Genomic DNA, 21,520 nt, shown 5'->3' with positions numbered 1-21,520 from the left:
CAAGCCCTGAAACTAACTATGGACACATTTATGGTAACTGCTGCCCTGTTGGTCTCTCACAAACGCACTCTTCCTCAATTGTTACAATCTGACTCTGATTCTGAACTACCAGGGTTTGATGAGGGAGAGGTTGAGGTGGATGAGGATGATTCCCTGTCCCCGGGTGTTGAAGCCCTCATTTATGCCATTAGAGAGGTGCTAAACATCCCTAAGAAGGAGTAAGATCAGTCAGAGGAATCGTATTTTAATGTGAAGCCTAGGTCCTCTGCTACCTACCCGGTTTCTAAGGAATTAGATTCCCTGGCTAGGGCAGCATGGATTAATCATGACAAGAAATTTGTTACCCCTAAACGAGGGATAAATTCTTTCCCTTTCCCTGCAGAGGATAGGAAGGTCTGGGGAACTCCGCCGACGGTGGATACCTCTGTATCCAGGCTGTCACGTAAGATGGTTTTACCTGTATCGGGGGCTGTTTCCCTTAAACCACTCTTAAATCAATTTATACTGCAGCAGGGATTGCCCAACGCCCTACCATAGTATGCGGCTGGATTTCTAGATCCATGGTAAAATGGTCTGGTTAAATTTTGAGAGGGTTGCTCACACTACCGCAGGAAGAGATACAGTAGTTACGTTGCTACAACATCCAGGAAGCTTCAGACTAAGAACTTAGTATCATTAACGACCGTACTACTGCTGTGGCAGTATCGGCTCGTAGAGCCCTGTGGCTATGTCAATGGTCAGCAGATGCTGATTCCAAAAAAGGGGTTGAAAACCTTCCTTTTACAGGTGATGCCTTGTTTGGGAAATAACTAAACAAGTGGATATCTCAGGCAACTGCAGGTAAATCTACGTATCTGCCACCTGCCAGGTGTCCCTATCCTGGACCCTCCCTGCAGTCCTTTCGGGTGGCCAGATTCAGAGGCAAAGCCAGAGGTGCCTCCAATGCTGCTAGAGGAACTCGTGGTAAGTTCCGTAAACCAGCTGCTGCCAACCAGCTGAATTCCAGGAACTCCCTCCTCCCAGATTCTTCAAGTCAGGCTTACCAGCTTCACAGGAAGCAAGGGTTTCCTTACAACAGGCAGTGTGTCAGGTCTCTAGGTTTGTCTGTCCCCGGCGGGGGCGCTAGTGGGTCAGTGTTGGTATGATGGATAAAACGTGGAGGCAATATAAAAGTCCTGCGCATAGGCGCTGATGTTTTATTATAACTGAGCAGATGGGATAACACAGAGTGAACAGAAAACCGGTAATGGAATGACAATGATTGATAACGGAATTTAAATAACTGAGGTCTCTTGCAAAGGAAATATGAAACAACAAATACTGAAGGCAGATGATATAAACTAAAGTCCAGTAGTACTTGATAGCACACAGTCTCGGTATAACATAAGATAAAGTAACTTGAAAAGCAGGACTCCGATATGCATAAGAAACACACAGTCTCTATAAAGCACAAGTCCAGGTAGCCTTACTAGGCTCAAGCAGGAGACAGTCTCTAAGCAACTAGTTGTTATACTGCTGGAATGCACAGATGGAATACTGATAGCAAGTGCACAGGTAAGATGGTAATACGAACACCTGAGGAGAGTCTCTGCTGCTGGTGGATTGTGGCTGGATGTAATTGAAGTCCGGAGTAACAGGAGAGCTGTGAAGGTGAAAACTGGAACAATGGAAATAACCACGGGGAACGCCGGAAACAGGAACTCAGGAACCAGGAGAACTTAGGCACACGGTATGTGACTCGTTGTCCGAGGCAATGTGAGTGAGCCACGGACTGGAAGTTAAACCCCTTGCTCAGCAGTGATTGGACACAGAACTGCAGGCGGAGATACAGCGCTGGATTGAACACCAGGATTAGCTGAGTGCAGGTGTCATGGCAACATCCACACAGGCCGGACACCGGCACGCAGCAAAACCCACACAGGACCAGACTCGGGTACTCAGCAATGTGGAAGATGACGCTCGCGGTCACTGCACCCATGCAGCCGCAACTGGGGCCATGACCTCCGGAGGCCTGCACACCAGCGCGCTGGTAAGTGAGACGCAGCAGAGCGCCGATTCCTGACACAGTGCAAAGACAGGATTTACTGTTCAAGTGCCTCCTCAACAGCACACAAAGTGGTTTTACTCAAGTCTCTTTGTGGTTCCGAAGCCGGACGGCTCGGTACGGCCTATCTTGAACCTCAAATCTCTGAACCCATATCTTCAGGTGTTCACATTCAATTTGGAATCCCTGAGAGCAGTGATAGCGAATCTGGAAGAGGGGGAGTTTCTGGTGTTCCTGGATATAAAGGACGCATACCTGCATATCCCAATTTGACGCCCTCACCAGGCGTTCCTCAGGTTCACGAGTCTGGACCAACATTTCCAGTTTCAGGCATTATCCTTCAGTTTCCCCACAACCCGAGGGTTTTCACAAAGGTCATGGTGGAAATGATGCTGCAGCTGCGCATGAGGGGTGTCCAAATAATTCCGTACCTGGACGATCTCCTGATAAAGGCGGTGTCCAAGGAACAGCTACTGCACAGTATAGACTTGACTACCCATGTGCTTACGGATCACAGATGGATACTCAATTTCCAAAAATCTCACTTTGAACCGTCTCAGAGAATTCAGTTCCTGGGGATGATCCTGGATACGTAGTCTCAGAAGGTTTACATTCCTATGGACAAGGCCTCAACTATTCAGTCTATGGTTTGGTTAGTTCTGAAACCTTGCGTGATCTCAATTCACCTTTGCATCCGTTTGCTGGGCAAGATGGTGGCCTCCTACAAGGCGATACAGTATGGCAGGGTCCATGCGCACTGCTTCAACTGAAATTGTTGGACACATGGTCGGGTTCTCACCTGCACATGCATCAGCTTATAGCCCTATCACCGAAAGCACGGATATCCCTTCTATGGTGGCTACAAGATTCCCCATCTGATGAGGAGTCGGAGTTTCAACATCCAGTCATGGATGCTGTTGACAACGGATACCAGCCTCCGGGGTTGGGGGGCTGTGACTCAAGGTGCACAGTTCCAGGGGACGTGGTCCTTTCAGGAATCAGTTCTTCCAATCAACATCCTGGAACTCAGGGCAATTTACAATGCTCTAATATGGGCCTCATTCGTTCTTCGGAATAAGGCCATATAGGTGCAGTCGGACAACGCCACGGCAGTGGCATACATCAACCGACAGGGAGGAACCAAAAGCAGGGCCGCAATGCAAGAGGTGTCAAGAATACTCCTCTGGGCGGAAGCCAACGCAAAAGTCATCTCCGCGGTGTACATTCCAGGAGTGTACACCTGAGAAGCGGACTTCCTCAGCAGGCAAGACCTCCATCCGGGAGAACGGGGGCCTCCACCCTCAGGTGTTTCAACAACTGGTTCACCGGTGGGATTGTCCACAAATAGACCTCATGGCTTCTCAGCTCAACAAGAAGCTCAGTCGTTACTGTTCCAGAACGAGGGACCCGCAAGTGGTGGCGGTGGACGCTGTGACGACGCTGTGGACTTGCCTGTTCGTTTACCTGTTTCCTCCAATTCCTTTAATTCCAAGAGTTCTCAAAAAACTCAAAAAGGAAATAGTTAAGGCAATTTTCATTGCCCTGGATTGGCCTCGACGGGCCAATCCGGGGCAATGAAAATTGCCTGTATTGTATTGCAGCTGAGAACAATAGATGAAGGGCTTATGCTAATAAAACATGGCGTCCATAGGCGCAGCACAGAAGCTAAGATAACTGTGGCTCCATCTGTATGTTACTGGCCTTAGCTTCGGCTAGGCGTGTGTCGGATTTGGGGGACTTGTCCTGTAAGAGCTCTTGGTGTTTCACGAGGATAGGGCAGAGCTCAGAACTCGCCCACAGTTTTTGCCGAAAGTGTGAATCAGCCTATTGTTGTTCCAGTCTTATCCAACACTTCAGTTGCTCCAAAGTCCCTGGATGTTGTAAGGGCTTTGGGGATTTACGTTAAAAGGACGGCTCATCACAGGAAGTCTGACTCGCTTTTCGTCCTTTATGATGCTAAGAAAATTGGTCGTCCTGCCTCCAAGCAGTCCATTGCTCGTTGGCTCAAATTGACTATCCAACAGGCCTATTCTTTGGCGGCTCTGCTGCTGCCGAGTTCTGTTCAGGCCCACTCCACGAGATCCGTGGGTTCTTCCTGGGCGGCTGCACAGGGTGTCTCGGCCTTACAGTTGTGCCGGGCAGCTACTTGGTCCGTTATGAACACCTTTGTTAAGTTCTACAGGTTTGACACCTTGGTCAAGGATGACCTTCAGTTTCGTCAGGCGGTTTTGCAGGGGTCTCAGCACTCACCCACCCGTTCTGGGAGCTTTGGGACGTCCCCATGGTAATCTAGAATTCCTCAGTATCCACTAGGATGTAAGAAAAAATAGGAATTTAATGCCTACTGGTAATTCCTTTTCTCGTAGTCCATAGTGGATACTGGGCGCCCGTCTCTGTGCTTCGTTTTCCTGCTTACGTGGTTGTAAGTGTTATGGTTGGGTTTGCTGTTGCTTTCCCTGTTCCATGTTTGAATAGCGTTGCTATCCTTCTATAGTTAGCGTTGCTTTCCTCTGTTTTGGTTAGCTCTGCTATCTTATTGTTGTGTGTTGGTTCATTACCTCACCGCTTTATGGGGGTAATTCCAAGTTGATCGCAGCAGGAAATTTTTTTAGCACTTGGGCAAAACCATGTGCATTGCAGGGGGGGGGGGGCAGATATAACATTTGCAGAGAGAGTTATGCGCCCTACATATTAGGCGATGTGCCGCCGAGGTGCCCGACGGCCGATACGGCCGACGGGAGACCCGGCGGCGGGGGGGCAGTGACGGGGGGAGTGAAGTTTCTTCACTCCCCCCGTCACCCGGCTCCATAGACGTGCAGGCAAATATGGACGATCTCGTCCATATTGGCCTGCATGCACAGCCGACATGTCACCAGCGATGAACGAGCGCAGGGCCGCGCATCGTTCATCGCTGGTGACTCCACACTGCACGATATGAACGTTATCTCGTTCATTAATGAACGAGATCGTTCATATCGTGCAGTAATATTGGCATGTGTGTAGGGCCCATTAGATTTGGGTGGGTTATTTTGTTTCTGTGCAGGGTAAATACTGGCTGCTTTATTTTTACACTGGAATTTAGATTGCAGATTGAACTCACCACACCCAAATCTAACTCTCTGCACATGTTATATCTGCCTCCCCTGCAGTGCACATGGTTTTGCCCAACTGCTACCAAAATTCCTGCTGCGATCAACTCAGAATTACCCCCTATGTGTTCTATCCTTCTCTCAAAGAATGTCCGTCTCCTTGGGCACAGTTTCCTGGACTGAGACTGCTAGGGGGGGGGGCGTGGAGGCGAGGAGCCAGCACAAGCTATTCATTTCTTAAAATGCCAGGCTCTAGTGGACCTGATCTATACCCCATGGTAATCTAGAATTCCCCAGTATCCACTATGGACTACGAGAAAAGGAATTACCTGTATGTATTAAATTACTATTTTTTAATGGTGTAATGGTTAGTATTACTGCCTCACAGCACTGAGTTCATGGGTTTACTTCCCACTGTGGCCCTAACTGTGTAGAGTTTATATTATACTGTTCTTGCGTGGGTTTTCTCTGGGTATTCTGATTTCATCCCACAATCCAAAAATATGCTGGTAGGTTAATTGGCTCCCAACAAAAATAAACCCTAGTGTGTGCATGTATCGTAAATGTGTTTAGGGCCAAATGTTTCTTATCTGCCAAATGTTTCTTATCTGCCATTTGTTTTTATCAAAGTCTAATGTCTCTGTCTATTTATTGTAAGTAAAATGGAAAGATGTCACACAAGCCATTTTTTAAACCACCTGGTGTCCTGTCGCACAGTGAGTCCGATTCAGACCTGATCGCTCCTCTGCAAATTTGCAGAGGTTTGCGATCACATAGTCTCCGCCCAAACAGAGTGAATAACCACCCCGTGCAAGTCTGCGTGTGACGTGCGAAAAGCTCTGCGTACACCGGTCATCTGCAAATTCGTTCGCAACTCACTCACCATCTAATGTTTTTTTAATTCTGTGCGTAGCTCAGGACTTACTCCTACAGTGTGATAGCAACAGGTTATACTGGGCCGGAGCTGACATCACACACCCTCCCTGAAAACTCCTGCGTTTTTCCTGACACTCCCAGAAAACTGCCAGTTACCACCCACAAACGTCCCCTTCCTGTCATTCCACTTGCGTACGCGTAGCGATCAAAAAAGACGCTGGATCCTTTCGCAGTTTGGCCTCGCGTATGCGCATTGCGATCCGTACACATGCGCAGTTGATCGACAGTCAGCCGCCCTGCAAAAACACACAGCAGCGATCAGGTCTGAATCGCGCCTAGTGTTTTAAGCACTCTTTTCCCACAGTACTAACATTTTAGAATAATGAGATGTGAACACCTTTTAATGAGTTGTCTAATTTTGGCTAAGGGAATCTACATAGCTGCTTTGCTAGATGCACTGCAGTCACTGTACAATCTGTTAAATAAATACAACAAACGAGGCATATTTTGTAGAAGCTTATCAATTAAATTCAGTGTAGGCGTGGTGTGCCATTTAGACAGTGTATGACTGCTGGAAGCAGTACTCTACATATTCTGTACATCGCTCCTACATTGTATATTTTACCTTGCACAGAAAAGTGCACAATGTTAGGCTACTGTAGGTATGGTACATATGTGTTCTGCACTTACCGCAAACTGTATTATGCAATCTTACATCACATGTAATAGAATTGGCAATTTCTTTTTCGGCCTATCCAGTTACGATTGACAAACTTTAAATTTTCAGGCGAAAATGCATGTATCTGTGTGTTTTCGCATCGGAAATTGGGGGGGGGGAGGGGGGGAAGTACTACTTATCGTGATTTGAATTTGCCTGTCTAATGGTGTGTACACACGGTGAGATATTTTCTTACGATTTTGACTATATAGTCAAAATCGTAAGTAAAGTGAGTGCAGATCGCAAGGTGAAAGTAACCTTGCGATCCCGATGCGATGCCGATGCGTGGTCCCGCGCGGTCGGCATCGCAAGAATATATAGACTGTGCAGGCAAGTCAATTTTGATAATATCGTCAAAATTGACACTTAGCCAAATTCACACATAGTCAGTATCGCAAGCACAGTCATTGTTTTCATCGCTGCCCGGCACCGTCCGTCGCCGGCCAGCGACGCGCCTGCGCATTGCGGCCCCCACGCATGCGCTGTTTAGATCCGATCGCACGGCTGCAAAAAACTGCAGCGTGTGATCAGGTCTGAATGACCCCCTTAGTCCCTGTCGCATAGTGAGAATTGGTGTTAGCCCAAATCTCATCATGTGTACACACCTTTAGGCAGGCAAAACGAAATCCCCAATGATTGGATAACCCCGGGGGAGGTAACTAGCCGCCATGGCTTATTGGATACCGCCTTATGGGCCTTATTAGGCTCAGTTGCAATTTAGCAAAATTACGAATTAGCTGATTATCGTACTACTGTGCATGTATTGCAAATGCATTGCATGTGTGTGGCCCACGATTTGTGATTCTTCTGTGTTCGTATCTGGCTGGGATGTGATCACAGGTTGATTGACAGGTGGCGGGTGTTCGTGGGCGTACACACAGCATTTGCAGGGAGTGGTTGAGGAAACGCAGGTGTGTCATAGCCTTTTTCGGGGTGCGCCTCTGATGTCCTCTGCGATTGTTGCAACGCAAAACATTGCGCCCAATGCGACTGCATTCTTATTATGAGTAGCCCTGGTTCGTCCGCAACTGTCGATGATGCTCTATTTTTCCGATGCATTTGCAATTCTGCAGCTGCACTAGCAGCGTTGCGAACGTATCATGGACGGCATGTCCTGTGCTACAATCACAGAACTGCAACTGAAGCTGAATGAGATCCTATGTATCTAATGAGTTCTGGTCTCTAGGTCGACAGTGTCTAGGTTGACCACTATTGGTTGACAGTAAGTAGGTCGACATGGTTTCTAGGTCGACAGGGATTCTAGGTCGACATGTACTAGGTCGACATGAGTGTTTCACGTTTTTTCATTTTTTGAACTACAATTTGGACTACAATTGGGAACGGTAGCCTGTGCCAAGTGCAGCGGTAGTGGAGCGAGGCACCTTGCCCGAAGCATGGTGAGCGGACACGGTGCACTAATTGGGGTTCCATGTCACTCTACGAAGAAAACGACAACAAAAAAAATGTAAAAAACTCATGTCTACCTTTTTTCATGTCGACATAGAGTCCCTGTCGACGTGGTAACCATGTCGACCTACTTACTGTCGACCAATAGTGGTCGATCTAGACACTGTAAGTCTATTCTATCTAACATACCACACCCGTATCTAATTTTGGCTCTAATGAATCCAGTGGAGATCACAGCTGTTTTGTGAGAAGTTTGTCCCATTACGCTGTGATCTGCATGAAAATAAATGGTGTTGCAAACAGTATTTATTTTGTTGTTAGAAGAAGAGGGTTTATTTTTTATGCACAAAAAAAGTAAAGTTGTTCCTGGCTTGGAAAAACGTGTGATTATGCAGACATTAGCTTAAAGAGAGGTATTGTCCTGACATTGGGCATTTCCAGATGGGAACAGCTGCTTCCATTTGTGTAATGAATAATCTTTTAAATCAATTACTACAGTACATGGCTGGCAAGCAAAACGACAGATTAACAATTCACAATTGACTAGTGAGCTTTATATGTTGGATACACACTGCCTTAAATCATGCATAGTAATCTATACTAGGCCACATGCAGGGTGACTTGCATATATTGTCATGGTCAGTGGTAGCAACAGTTCTCATTAACGGGTGGTCTTCAGTTTGCCGGCTGTCGGGATCCAGGTGCACAGTATACCGGCGCCGGTTCCCGACAGCCGGCATACCGACACTTTTTCTCCCTCTTGGGGGTCCACGACCCCCCTGGAGGGAGAATAAACACGCTCCACCGTGCCCGCAGCGCGGCAAGCGCAGTGAGCCCGCAAGGGGCTCATTTGCGCTCGCCACGCTGTCGCTATGCTGGTGGTTGGGATCCCGGCGCCGGCATGCTGGTCGCCGGGAGCCCGGCTGCCGGCATACCATACTATACCCCTCATTAACTAGTATTACATTTAGGTTCAAATCTTGCAGCAAACGTCATCACTCAAGGACACAGTACACTTAAATGCTAATTGCTGAACATTTTCTATCAGTCATTGCACGTTGGGTGTTATTCAGAGTTGGTCGCAGATTTTGCAATCTTAGCAAAATTTGCGACCACTAAAATCACATGCTGGGGGCCGCACTACAGCCCCTGCGCATGAGCAGACAGCGGTAAGCTGCCGTTTGTGCGAGCACAGTGGCTGCGACAGGGTCTGAATAAGGACCATTGGGCATCTAGATACATGTGCATAAATGAGACCTAACAAATACTATAGTCCAGTGTTTCAGTTAACCATCCAGTCAACACGCATCCTCAGGCAGTTCGTGTGTTCAGATTTCTTAACCACTTTACTGACAAATTCCCCCCCCCCCCCCCCCCCCCCCCCCAAAAAAACGGCAGAAATTGTAATTTTTATAAAGTTCAAAGTGTATTTTTTTAAATAATTTATCAAAATAAATATACTTATGGGTTGTTTTGCACCCCAACCCCCATGTCCATAGGCCACTATTATAGAATACTTACCTCACCCAAGTAGAAATAGCCTCTTCCAGTAGATGCCTGTGTGCAGAGCCAACACCTTTACCCCCAGATTTTATTGGGTCCCACCTACAGTATGTGTGTGTGTGTGTGTGTGTGTGTGTGTGTGTGTGTGTGTGTGTGTGTGTGTGTGTGTGTGTGCCCCCCACCCAATTTGTCATTATATAGGTTATTTTGTTTTTATGTATACTGTATTACCCCCTCCCCAGCCAAGAAATATACTGTATCCCCACCAATGCCAAAAGATGTCCCGCACATTACGCCTCCCCCATGATAGCCCCTCCCCCTCACCTTATTGCAGAGCGCAGCAGAGCGTGGGTCACAGTGGTGACTGATCATCAGTTCCTCCTGCTGCAGCTGATCACACCCAGATATCAGCATAGTTGTTCTGGGGAGAGGGGAACAATGTTACCGTTCTCACACTTTTAATTCTGGCACTTGCGCCCCAGAATGCAGCTCGCCCAGCAATCTGGGGAGCGATTTCACACCACAACATTGCTAGCAGGGGGCCGCAGCAGGAGGAGAAAGTCCGTTCCGTACTAGAAGGGAAGTGATTTAGGGGCAGGGTGCATAAGGGTAGTGACAGGTCAGGGGGTAGTGAGGGGTGTGAATGAGCGACAGGGTAAGTAAGGGCAGTGACACCCCAGAGCCACCCAGCCAGACAACCCCAGGGCATCGCAGGAGTGATAAAAATATAGGGTTAAAGAGGTAGGATTTTGTTTAATATGGCAGTCCACAATGGGGGGAATTCTCTGGGGTGCGGGGCTCCCTCTGCCTGCCGTGGCTGGGTGACCCTGGGGCATCGCAATTTAACACTATTTCATCACTCCATGGCCCTTATAGTTTGTTTTATATATATGTAACACCTTCATATAATTTTCTTTTACTCCTCACATTATTCACACATGCAGCAACAGCTACACCTACCTCTTTAACCCTATATTTTTATCACTCCTGCGATGCCCTGGGGTTGTCTGGCTGGGTGGCTCTGGGGTGTCCTGCCCCCCGGACCTGAACCCCTATAGTTAGTGTTAGGGACTTACCCAATGAGAGGCTACCTTGATGCGGTGGGTAAGCTCATAGCCCTGGCCAGGAATATGCTAAGTGCCTCTGGTTACTACAGGTTGAGCTAGTGTGAGACAGTGCACCTGCTACCTTTTCCCTCTGTACACTTTACTAAGTCTCAAGCAGAGTAGCACCTCACTACCTAATTAAGGTGTGCAAATTAGGGCCCTTTTCCCTCTGTAACTGATGTATTCATACATTTTTGAAGGTAGGAGACACCTTCACCCTAATTTAGCACCTTGCCCCACCCACCCCTCTGATTTGAAATAGTCCAACACTCTAGCCTTTACATTTGGAATGAGCACACTGAGGTAAGACTCCTACATTTTGTTTAATATGGCAGTCCACAATGGGGGGAATTCTCTTGGGTGCGGGGCTCCCTGTGCCTGCCGTGGCTGGGTGACCCTGGGGCATCGCAATTTAACACTATTTCATCACTCCATGGCCCTTATAGTTTGTTTTATATATATATGTAACACCTTCACATAATTTTCTTTTACTCCTCACATTATTCACACATGCAGCAACAGCTGCTCCTACCTCTTTAACCCTATATTTTTATCACTCCTGCGATGCCCTGGGGTTGTCTGGCTGGGTGGCTCTGGGGTGTCCTGCCCCCCGGACCTGAACCCCTATAGTTAGTGTTAGGGACTTACCCAATGAGAGGCTACCTTGATGCGGTGGGTAAGCTCATAGCCCTGGCCAGGAATATGCTAAGTGCCTCTGGTTACTACAGGTTAAGCTAGTGTGAGAGAGTGCACCTGCTACCTTTTCCCTCTGTACACTTTACTAAGTCTCAAGCAGAGTAGCACCTCACTACCTAATTAAGTGTGCAAATTAGGGCCCTTTTCCCTCTGTAACTGATGTATTCATACATTTTTGAAGGTAGGAGACACCTTCACCCTAATTTAGCACCCTGCCCCACCCACCCCTCTGATTTTAAATAGTCCAACACTCTAGCCTTTACATTTGGAATGAGCACACTGAGGTAAGACTCCTACATTTTGTTTAATATGGCAGTCCACAATGGGGGGAATTCTCTTGGGTGCGGGGCTCCCTGTGCCTGCCGTGGCTGGGTGACCCTGGGGCATCGCAATTTAACACTATTTCATCACTCCATGGCCCTTATAGTTTGTTTTATATATATATATGTAACACCTTCACATAATTTTCTTTTACTCCTCACATTATTCACACATGCAGCAACAGCTGCTCCTACCTCTTTAACCCTATATTTTTATCACTCCTGCGATGCCCTGGGGTTGTCTGGCTGGGTGGCTCTGGGGTGTCCTGCCCCCCGGACCTGAACCCCTATAGTTAGTGTTAGGGACTTACCCAATGAGAGGCTACCTTGATGCGGTGGGTAAGCTCATAGCCCTGGCCAGGAATATGCTAAGTGCCTCTGGTTACTACAGGTTAAGCTAGTGTGAGACAGTGCACCTGCTACCTTTTCCCTCTGTACACTTTACTAAGTCTCAAGCAGAGTAGCACCTCACTACCTAATTAAGGTGTGCAAATTAGGGCCCTTTTCCCTCTGTAACTGATGTATTCATACATTTTTGAAGGTAGGAGACACCTTCACCCTAATTTAGCACCCTGCCCCACCCACCCCTCTGATTTTAAATAGTCCAACACTCTAGCCTTTACATTTGAATGAGCACACTGAGGTAAGACTCCTACATTTTGTTTAATATGGCAGTCCACAATGGGGGGAATTCTCTGGGGTGCGGGGCTCCCTGTGCCTGCCGTGGCTGGGTGACCCTGGGGCATCGCAATTTAACACTATTTCATCACTCCATGGCCCTTATAGTTTGTTTTATATATATGTAACACCTTCACATAATTTTCTTTTACTCCTCACATTATTCACACATGCAGCAACAGCTGCTCCTACCTCTTTAACCCTATATTTTTATCACTCCTGCGATGCCCTGGGGTTGTCTGGCTGGGTGGCTCTGGGGTGTCCTGCCCCCCGGACCTGAACCCCTATAGTTAGTGTTAGGGACTTACCCAATGAGAGGCTACCTTGATGCGGTTGGTAAGCTCATAGCCCTGGCCAGGAATATGCTAAGTGCCTCTGGTTACTACAGGTTGAGCTAGTGTGAGACAGCGCACCTGCTACCTTTTCCCTCTGTACACTTTACGAAGTCTCAAGCAGAGTAGCACCTCACTACCTAATTAAGGTGTGCAAATTAGGGCCCTTTTCCCTCTGTAACTGATGTATTCATACATAAGTGCAGTGACAGGTAAGTGGGTAGTGAGGGGTGTGATTGAGGGACAGGGTACATAATGGTAGTGACAGGTAAGGGGATAGTGAGGGGTGTGATTGAGGGTCAGGGTACATAAGGGCAGTTACAGGTAAAGGGGTAGCGAGGGATGTAATTGAGGGACACGGTACATAAGGGCAGTGACAGGTAAGGGGATAGTGAGGGGTGTGATTGAGGGACAGGGTACATAAGGGTAGTGACAGGTAAGGGGATAGTGAGGGGTGTGATTGAGGGTCAGGGTACATAAGGGCAGTTACAGGTAAAGGGGTAGTGAGGGATGTGATTGAGGGACAGGGTACATAAGGGCAGTTACAGGTAAAGGGGTAGTGAGGGATGTGATTGAGGGACAGGGTACATAAGGGCAGTTACAGGTAAAGGGGTAGTGAGGGATGTGATTGAGGGACAGGGTACATAAGGGCAGTTACAGGTAAAGGGGTAGTGAGGGATGTGATTGAGGGCAGTGACAGGTAAGGGGGTAGAAGGGAAATGATTGAGCAAAAGGGTACATAACAACTCAAACCACACCCTCGTTTTAGGTGCCTTGGAGTGAGGCCACAGTTGTTAGTATAATAACTGTTTTATTCTTTTTTTTTGTTATATGTTAGGAAGCAGCGCACAGCTACAGTGCAGGGGTTACAGGGAGCTGTCTCCGGCGCAGCAGCCGTGGCGCGCGCGGGGGTGTGAGGCTGCGGGGACCCCTCCATGCACTTTGGTCTTGATACTTGTTAGACCGGAAACTTGGGTTTTATTCCAACTTAACAAATATGTAAATAGTCCTCAAAATGTGCTCAGAGAAGCCTTAATTAGTTTTCTCAGCCGAATGGTTGTCACAACACCCATAAGTAAAACAGCACAGTGAACCTTTTCTAACCTGTTTCTTGTTAGAAAGCAGAACGGCTCCTTCAGACAAATTTTCAATCTCTGCACGTGGAACACCGAATTTTGGGGCTAATTCAGGTTTTATCGCAAATCGCGATCCAACCGGAATTTCTCTTACGTCCTAGAGGATGCTGGGGACTCCGTAAGGACCATGGGGATAGACGGGCTCCGCAGGAGACATGGGCACTTTAAGAAAGACTTTAGATCTGGTGTGCACTGGCTCCTCCCTCTATGCCCCTCCTTCAGACCTCAGTTTGATACTGTGCCCAGTGGAGATTGGGTGCTTTTCAGAGAGCTCTCCTGAGCTTTCTGACAGAAAGTATATTTGTTAGGTTTTTTATTTTCAGGGAGCCTGCTGGCAACAGACTCCCTGCATTGAGGGACTGAGGGGAGAGAAGCAGACCTACTTCTGTGAGTTTCAAGGCTCTGCTTCTTAGGCTACTGGACACCATTAGCTCCAGAGGGAGTCAGAACACAGGTCTCACCCTGGAGTTCGTCCCGGAGCCGCGCCGCCGTCCTCCTCACAGAGCCGGAAGATAGAAGCCGGGTGAGTATGAGAAGAAAAGAAGACTTCAGAGGCGGCAGAAGACTTCATGATCTTCACTGAGGTAACGCACAGCAGTGCAGCTGTGTGCCATTGCTCCCACACACCTCACACACGGCAGTCACTGTAAGGGTGCAGGGCGCAGGGGGGGCGCCCTGGGCAGCAATATAAACCTCATTTCTGGCAAAAGAGATATATATACAGCTAGGCACTGTATATATAAAGAGCCCCCACCAGTTTTTATTATATTTAAGTGGGACAGAAGCCCGCCGCCGAGGGGGCGGTGCTTCTCCCTCAGCACTCACCAGCGCCATTTTCTCCACAGCACAGCTGAGAGGAAGCTCCCCGGACTCTTCCCTGCTTATCCACGGTGAAAGGGGGTTTCAGAGAAGAGGGGGGGGGGCACATAATTGGCAGCAAATAATAGTATTACCGCGCTATTGGGTAAACACATAGGCCAGTATTTACTAAAAATCCGAGTTTGTCCGATTTGTGTTTTTTTTTCTAAGTCCCAATCCGGGAATTCACTAAGCACCAATCTCGGCAGTGTCTGGTCTATTCGTAATGGTTTGAATGACAACGTCCCGAAATACGTATGAATAGACCATCGGTCAAACGCGGCTGTTATTTCATAGAATACGGGAATTCACTATTCATTCGTATTTTGGTGTTAGTCTCTGAGTGCTCAAATGCGGTCGTATTTTTTTGCGATTCGTTAAAAAAAGCGGGAAAAAAAAATAGACCTGCTTTTTTCAGTCGTGTTTACATGTGTTGCCAATAAAAAATCACTCACACCTGAATTAAGATGCCTATAAAAGGATGTTAGGACCATTTCAATACACCTACACTCAGAAATGGCAGCAGGACTGTGGGCCAGTGATCTTTTGTGTGCTGTGGAATTCCTAAGACTCAGACATCAGCCTGTAAGTACCCAGGGCCAAGAAACTGAACATGGTCAGCAGGTTGTACAGGTTCCGTGGAGGCTGCGCAGGCCTCGGTTTTTTAGGGGGCGTTTAAACTTGAACGCATTGTCCGATGATATGGTCATACAGATGTTCCGTCTAAATCGTAACAACATTTTCCGTCTGTATGACCTTGTCAAACTGGGCCTAGACCCTGAGACAGCACGCTCTCGCCCTGTCTCAGGCCTGCACAAACTCCTGGCTGTGTTGCACTTTATGGCTACTGACAGCTTTCAGGCTGTGTCTGGGGATGTCATAGGAATCTCACAGCCCTCATTTTCAAGAATCTTAACACAGGTGATGTATACCTAACTACCTCTTCTGTTTTGTGTTTGTTTTAATTTCTCGGTGGCCAGTTCTGTCCTATAATCTCAAGTTTATTGTTCTTTAAAATGTTCACACAGGTTTTGGCTGTTTTGCAGCCCCACATCGAGGCCTCAATCTGCTTCCCTACCCAGGAGTCTCAGTGGCATGCCGTCAGGGTAGATTTCTATGAGCTGGCTGGCATGCCCAATGTGCTTGGAGCCATAGATTGCACACACATTCAGCTGAGACCACCTAGGGGCAGGCAGCACATATATACAAACCGCCATTTTGAACACTCCACAAATGTGCAGGTGGTTTGTGAAGCAAATCTCAAAATAATGAGTGTTGTTGCTGGTTACCCTGGGGGCTGCCATGACTCCTTCATCCTCAGTCAGTCATCCCTCTTTGATAAGTTTGATGACGGACAAATGCCAGATGGATGGCTGCTGGGTATGTAATTTGATATGTGTAGGCCTGCGTATACTTTGTCCAAATACAGGTGCAGATGTATTAACCTGTAGAAGGCATAAGGAAGTGAGAAACCAGTGATCTGTGCAAGGTGATAAAGGCACCTGCCAATCTGCTCCAATATGTAAATTAACATTTAGGAACAGATTGTCTGCTGCCTTTTTTACCTTGCACATATCACTGGTTTTTCACTTCCTTATGCCTTTTACAGGTTAATACATCTGCACCACAGTGTGTTACTTATGTGCTGCTGTATCTTAACATGAATCACATTATGATATCTGTCTTTTAGGTGATGGAGGATATGGCTGTTTTTCTTGGCTTCTAACTCCATTGTCCCGACCTGATACCCCTGCTGAACACAATTACAATAATGCACATAAGTCCACGCGGAATGTGATAGAAAGATGTTTTGGTGTGCTGAAATCTAGGTTTCGGTGTCTGGATAAGTCTGGTGGCCTTTTGTTGTATAGTCCCTCCAAGGTGACTCAAATTGTGTTCTGCTGCTGCTTTCTTCATAACGTGTTTGCAACAACATCTGCCACATGAGGAGGAGGAGGAAGAAAGCAGCCAGCAAGCCGAGGAATTAGAGACATCTGGTGATACTTGGAGTACTGATTTAGGGAGGCAGGTTAGGCAACAGATCATAAATCACTATTTCTAAGGTAAGCTTGGTTTGCTTATTTCATTTGTTGTGTCTTCATAAATAGATGTTTTGTGTTTTTTAACAAAATCCATTACTCTGAATGTGTCTGTCTCCTTGACACATACAAACATACCCTCGCTATATGATAAACAAATGTCGCATGTGTATTGTGTGTATTTTTAATATCAAAACAACAGATTATGAGTGGCATGCATTAAGTCTGGATAACTGTTCGAAATCTTGCAGTGCTAATTTCTTACAAGCCCACATCATCCATTTAGTAGTTCACTTTATAATTTTGTGTAATGTCCTAATGCACAGGTAAACAAACTCGGCCCTCAGGACCACACACAGTGCATGTTTTTCTCGTAACCCAGTAGAAGCACAGGTGTATGAATTACTCACAGACATATGTTAAAAGGTTCACAGGTGGAGCTAATTATGTCACTTGTCATTCTGTGAGTAGACCTGCAAAACATGCACTGTGTGGGTTCCTGATGGCCGAGTTTGAGAACCTGAGTTCCCAAAAAACACTCCTCAACATATAATATGTTAGCCTTGAGGAATACATGTGTCCCTATGTGTGATGCACCATCATATTTAAGACTCACAAACTTACTGTAATCAGGAATAATTTATTTCCTAATGTTTGATGCTGTAAACTTGATGATGTGTAAGTAAATACACAGTTTGCCACACATATACATTATTATACACATTTTTTTTTGGGTAAAAGTACATATTTGTTTGTTTCTGCATCATGTGTAAAAACATGCTTAATAATTTTTTACACACACAAACATGTCCCAACAATACTGACATTCATTTGGACAATGTGTTACAAACAAAACAAAGGCAACATATTACAAGCTTTTTACCCCACTCAATTGAGTTCATCTTGTAATGTTGTATAGATAAGATAGCTAAGATATGTATCACTAACATTGTAATTTGGATTGTCTGCAGGCAAAGAGAATGATTGGAATCTAGAAAGAGTAATGATTAGAAAAAAAATCAAATGGTCAGTTTACTTCCTGCTAACATGTATGTGTGGCTACATCAACATTTTCCTCCTCCAATACACAAAAAAAAAAAGAAAAGGAATAAATGTGCGTACTATTTTTTTCAATTATTTTGGCCCACTTATAATTAATGATGTTAAAAAAAGGTTCAAAGAGCTAAGTGTGATATTTTGTAAACCATCAAAAACACTTGCTAACTATTTTGAGTTAATTATCACAAATGTCTAACTTGTTTTTTTTACGTTTTTTTTGGTGGCTGCTTGTCCTGGCCTTTGCCTTTAGCACTGTCATGTTGGCGTGCTCTGGTGGACCGTCTTGGTGGTGATGAGACTGGCGTGATATTTGGAGTAGTCGTACCAGAACTGCTGGTTGTTTGCTGTTGGTGCATGCATCTGAAAGTTTCATTCAGGTTAGTGAGGGTGGCATTGAGTTCACGTGTAGCAGCATTTTGATTGTCTACTATTCTGAATAAACTTTCATTAATCTTTTGACTGTTTTGAAAAATGCTCATATAACTTTGCTGTTGTCTGTGCTGTTCTTTCATTAGTCTGTGCTGTTCTTCCATTAGTCTGTGATGTTCTTCTATTATGCGCTGTAAGTTGCCCATGACCTGTGTAATGTCTGTACGCATGAGTTCCATGGTATTGCCTATTCTGGTTGTTTGCTCATTTTGTCGACTCAGATTTCTTGAGATTCTTCTGAGGTGAGATGGTAGGCTTGCAAACATTTGTGTCTGCTTACGCAGTCAATCTTCATTAGTGGCCTGCTGTCTAGCCCAAATAGTCCAAAACACCTGATCAGGGCCTTGTGTTCCTGGTGTTGTTGGGCTGTGTTGTGGTGGTGGTGTGCTTTGCTGTGGTGGTGTACTCACAGGTGCTGGGGGGCTCATTCCTTGCATTAATGGCTGCATTTCTAAGATGTTTGTCTCCTCCATGTCACTGTGTTGGTGTTGTTGCGGAGAGATGCTGTTCCCAGGACTCGAAGCTGAAATGTTAAACATATCTCCGTTAGCTATCCATATGTTTGTGAAATGATAAAAAATCACTACACATGGAACACATGTCATTCACTGTTGCTTTCAACTATTCTGCCTAGCAACATCATCACTCATAGCTTAAATACATACATATGCCTGTTTGTGGCAAATATGTCTGGTTACTTAATTGTGAAAACAAACACTTTAGTTTTGTTGTAGCTCACACATACTCCACCATAAAAAAACAATGTAATACATAATGTGTTACCTTATAGCTTTGTTCAAACAAACATAGTAATGTTTTTGAATGTATTTTGCAATGTTACCTTAAGCACACATGAGATTTTTTTAAAAACAAGCTTACTTTTTACAAACAAACCAACATGCTTTTTTGTTGCAGCATCTTATACCCAATGTCATACTGTATGACTCAAGTGGACATACATATCTTTACTGGATGTGGACAAGGCCATTTAGTTTGGATTCCATTTCAGCTTTTACTTACTGCGGTAAGTATTTTTGTTTTGGAAGTTTTTTGACTTAATGCGGTTATGACTGATTATGATTATGTTCTGACATTTTACACTTTTTTTTCAGTTTGATACTCACAATCAAGATGAGGGGAGTGTGGATGAGGTCTTGGAGGTGTGTCCAAAATTTGGAGTGGGGGGACAGAACATACGGACGATAATCTTCGTGGCGGGGTAGCCTGCTTTCTTTTCGGCCACAGGTTTCTTGTGGTGATGTCTTACAGAAGAGCCACTTCTGCTGCTCCATACTTCTTTTGATGGACCTTTTAATGAAAGTGCAATTTTGTTATGGCCATTCCTTTACAAGCATACCCGATACTACAATGGACACTTTACCTGCTTCCGCAGCGTCATCATCATCAGATGTGTTAGGATTTACTGGCCGACGAGTAGTACTTCTTTTTTCAGACACTGTATAAAATGATATATATTCATAAATCATGCTATTGTGTATACATTCACCCATTATGCTTATAAACAGTTTTACATTTAGAAATGCTTGGTTTTTAATTCAAACAAACATAAGGACCAGAAATACAAAAAATTATCACAAAAAGCAACCAAAACACATATGCACTATGGCAACATCAAGACAGGCAAACATGTACAGGACACTGACATAGGCCACAAGTTCAAGGAATGGTTTTTTATTTTTTTTAAAACACACAACTTCATTTTGTATTGTTTTAAAAAATATTACAGATGCAATATCTAATTTGCTCTGTGATGTGGCACTCCAAAGACACATTACCAGTATATGACCCAAAAAAAAATGCTTCACATTTTTTTGAATAAAAAAAAATCAGTATGGTGTCACGGTACAAATACAAGCAAAAACAAAAAACATTAAAAAAAAAAACCCATAACATTCTCTAAAGATGACATTACACATGTAAGTGGTTTACAAACCACTTTCCAGTACTCCAGCCTCTAACATGACAACGACTTTTTTTAATAAAAAAAAAATGGAACACATATATAAAACATAGTCATAACTTATAAGAAAAAAAAACCCCAAAAGGAAAACATTATTGCAGGACAAATCAGAGACACACCAAGTCCAAACTACACATGCTAAATATCGGTCTGAAAAACACATGACATACAATAAAGTAAGATGTTACATTGGCTTTTAGCTAACACATGACCCAAAACAATGAATTTGCTGACACACACTTGAAGATGGGAGTAATATGCAACGTCACATGACACAGATTACAAAATAAAACATTTTAACACAAAAAAAATAAATAAAAAAATACACATGCTCACCATTCTTCCTTGGCCTATCTGAATCCCGGACATGGGTTGCAGAGACAACTTCAGGAGGTATTACACTCCGCATGGGCTCCTCATACTCCAGGTAACTTGCAATATAGGGCTGGCCACCACCGGTTTTCCGAGCCTCCTTGGCCTCCTTGGCCATTTTGGACTTGACACGTCGCTTTATGTCATAGTACCGTTTGCGGCATGTGTCCTCCGTCCGCTTGACCACCCCCTCACTATTGACAGCAGCAACTACTTTCGACCACAACACCGTCTTCCTCCGTGTTGGCACCTTGGCAGACTCAGGGCCAAATAGCTGCCTCTGATACTTCATCAGCTCACGCACCAATGCCACATTTTCAGCAAAACTAAACTTTACATTCCGCCCAGTCTTAGTAGTGGTGCGTGGCTGCGGAGCACTCTGACTGTCACTGTCACTTGAGGCTGCTGCAGCAACCTCACCCACCTCCTCCACCTCACTAACCTCACTAACACTCACCTCCTCCACCTGACCGACCTCCTCCCCCTCACTCACACCCTCCACCTCTGAGTCACACATAATTGTGTGTCTAAACAGTTAACACAGGAAAAAAAAAAGACAAACAACACACTCCTCCACTACCACTACACAACTCACACCCCCACCCCCACACACAAACACTGACAAGGGACTATAAAGAAAAATAACTTGGACTAAAAATGAGACAAAACCACAAAATACAAGACAACAAGAATGACAAGATGACTTTCAAACACAATACCACACTCAGAAATCGCTACCAACACTCCTCACCAAACCACAAATTCACCTACCTCCACAGCACAACCTCCCTCCTCCTCACCACTAACTAAACCCACGAGGTGCGGATGGTTTGGGGCGTATTTATATGGTTGCGCACAGACACTCCTACCATCTGAA

The 21,520-nt window shown here is 45.5% G+C and overlaps 1 protein-coding gene and 1 long non-coding RNA gene across 2 annotated transcripts in view; both read left to right on the top strand.

Moving 5' to 3' along the window:
• NUDT13 (nudix hydrolase 13) overlaps positions 1-21,520 on the top strand; it is a 249,504-nt gene that overhangs the window by 41,431 nt on the left and 186,553 nt on the right. The gene's annotated exons all lie outside the window — the stretch shown is intronic.
• LOC135058063 (uncharacterized) lies at positions 18,035-19,831 on the top strand. The gene is made up of 3 exons (XR_010244572.1): positions 18,035-18,238; positions 19,206-19,314; positions 19,403-19,831. It is a non-coding gene; the product is annotated as an uncharacterized LOC135058063 (long non-coding RNA).

The sequence above is a fragment of the Pseudophryne corroboree genome, chromosome 3 (assembly GCF_028390025.1).
Source record: "Pseudophryne corroboree isolate aPseCor3 chromosome 3, aPseCor3.hap2, whole genome shotgun sequence".
Classification (NCBI taxonomy): Eukaryota; Metazoa; Chordata; class Amphibia; order Anura; family Myobatrachidae; genus Pseudophryne; species Pseudophryne corroboree.
Note: the sequence above shows the minus strand (reverse complement) of the source record. Positions and strands in the feature narration are given on the sequence as shown.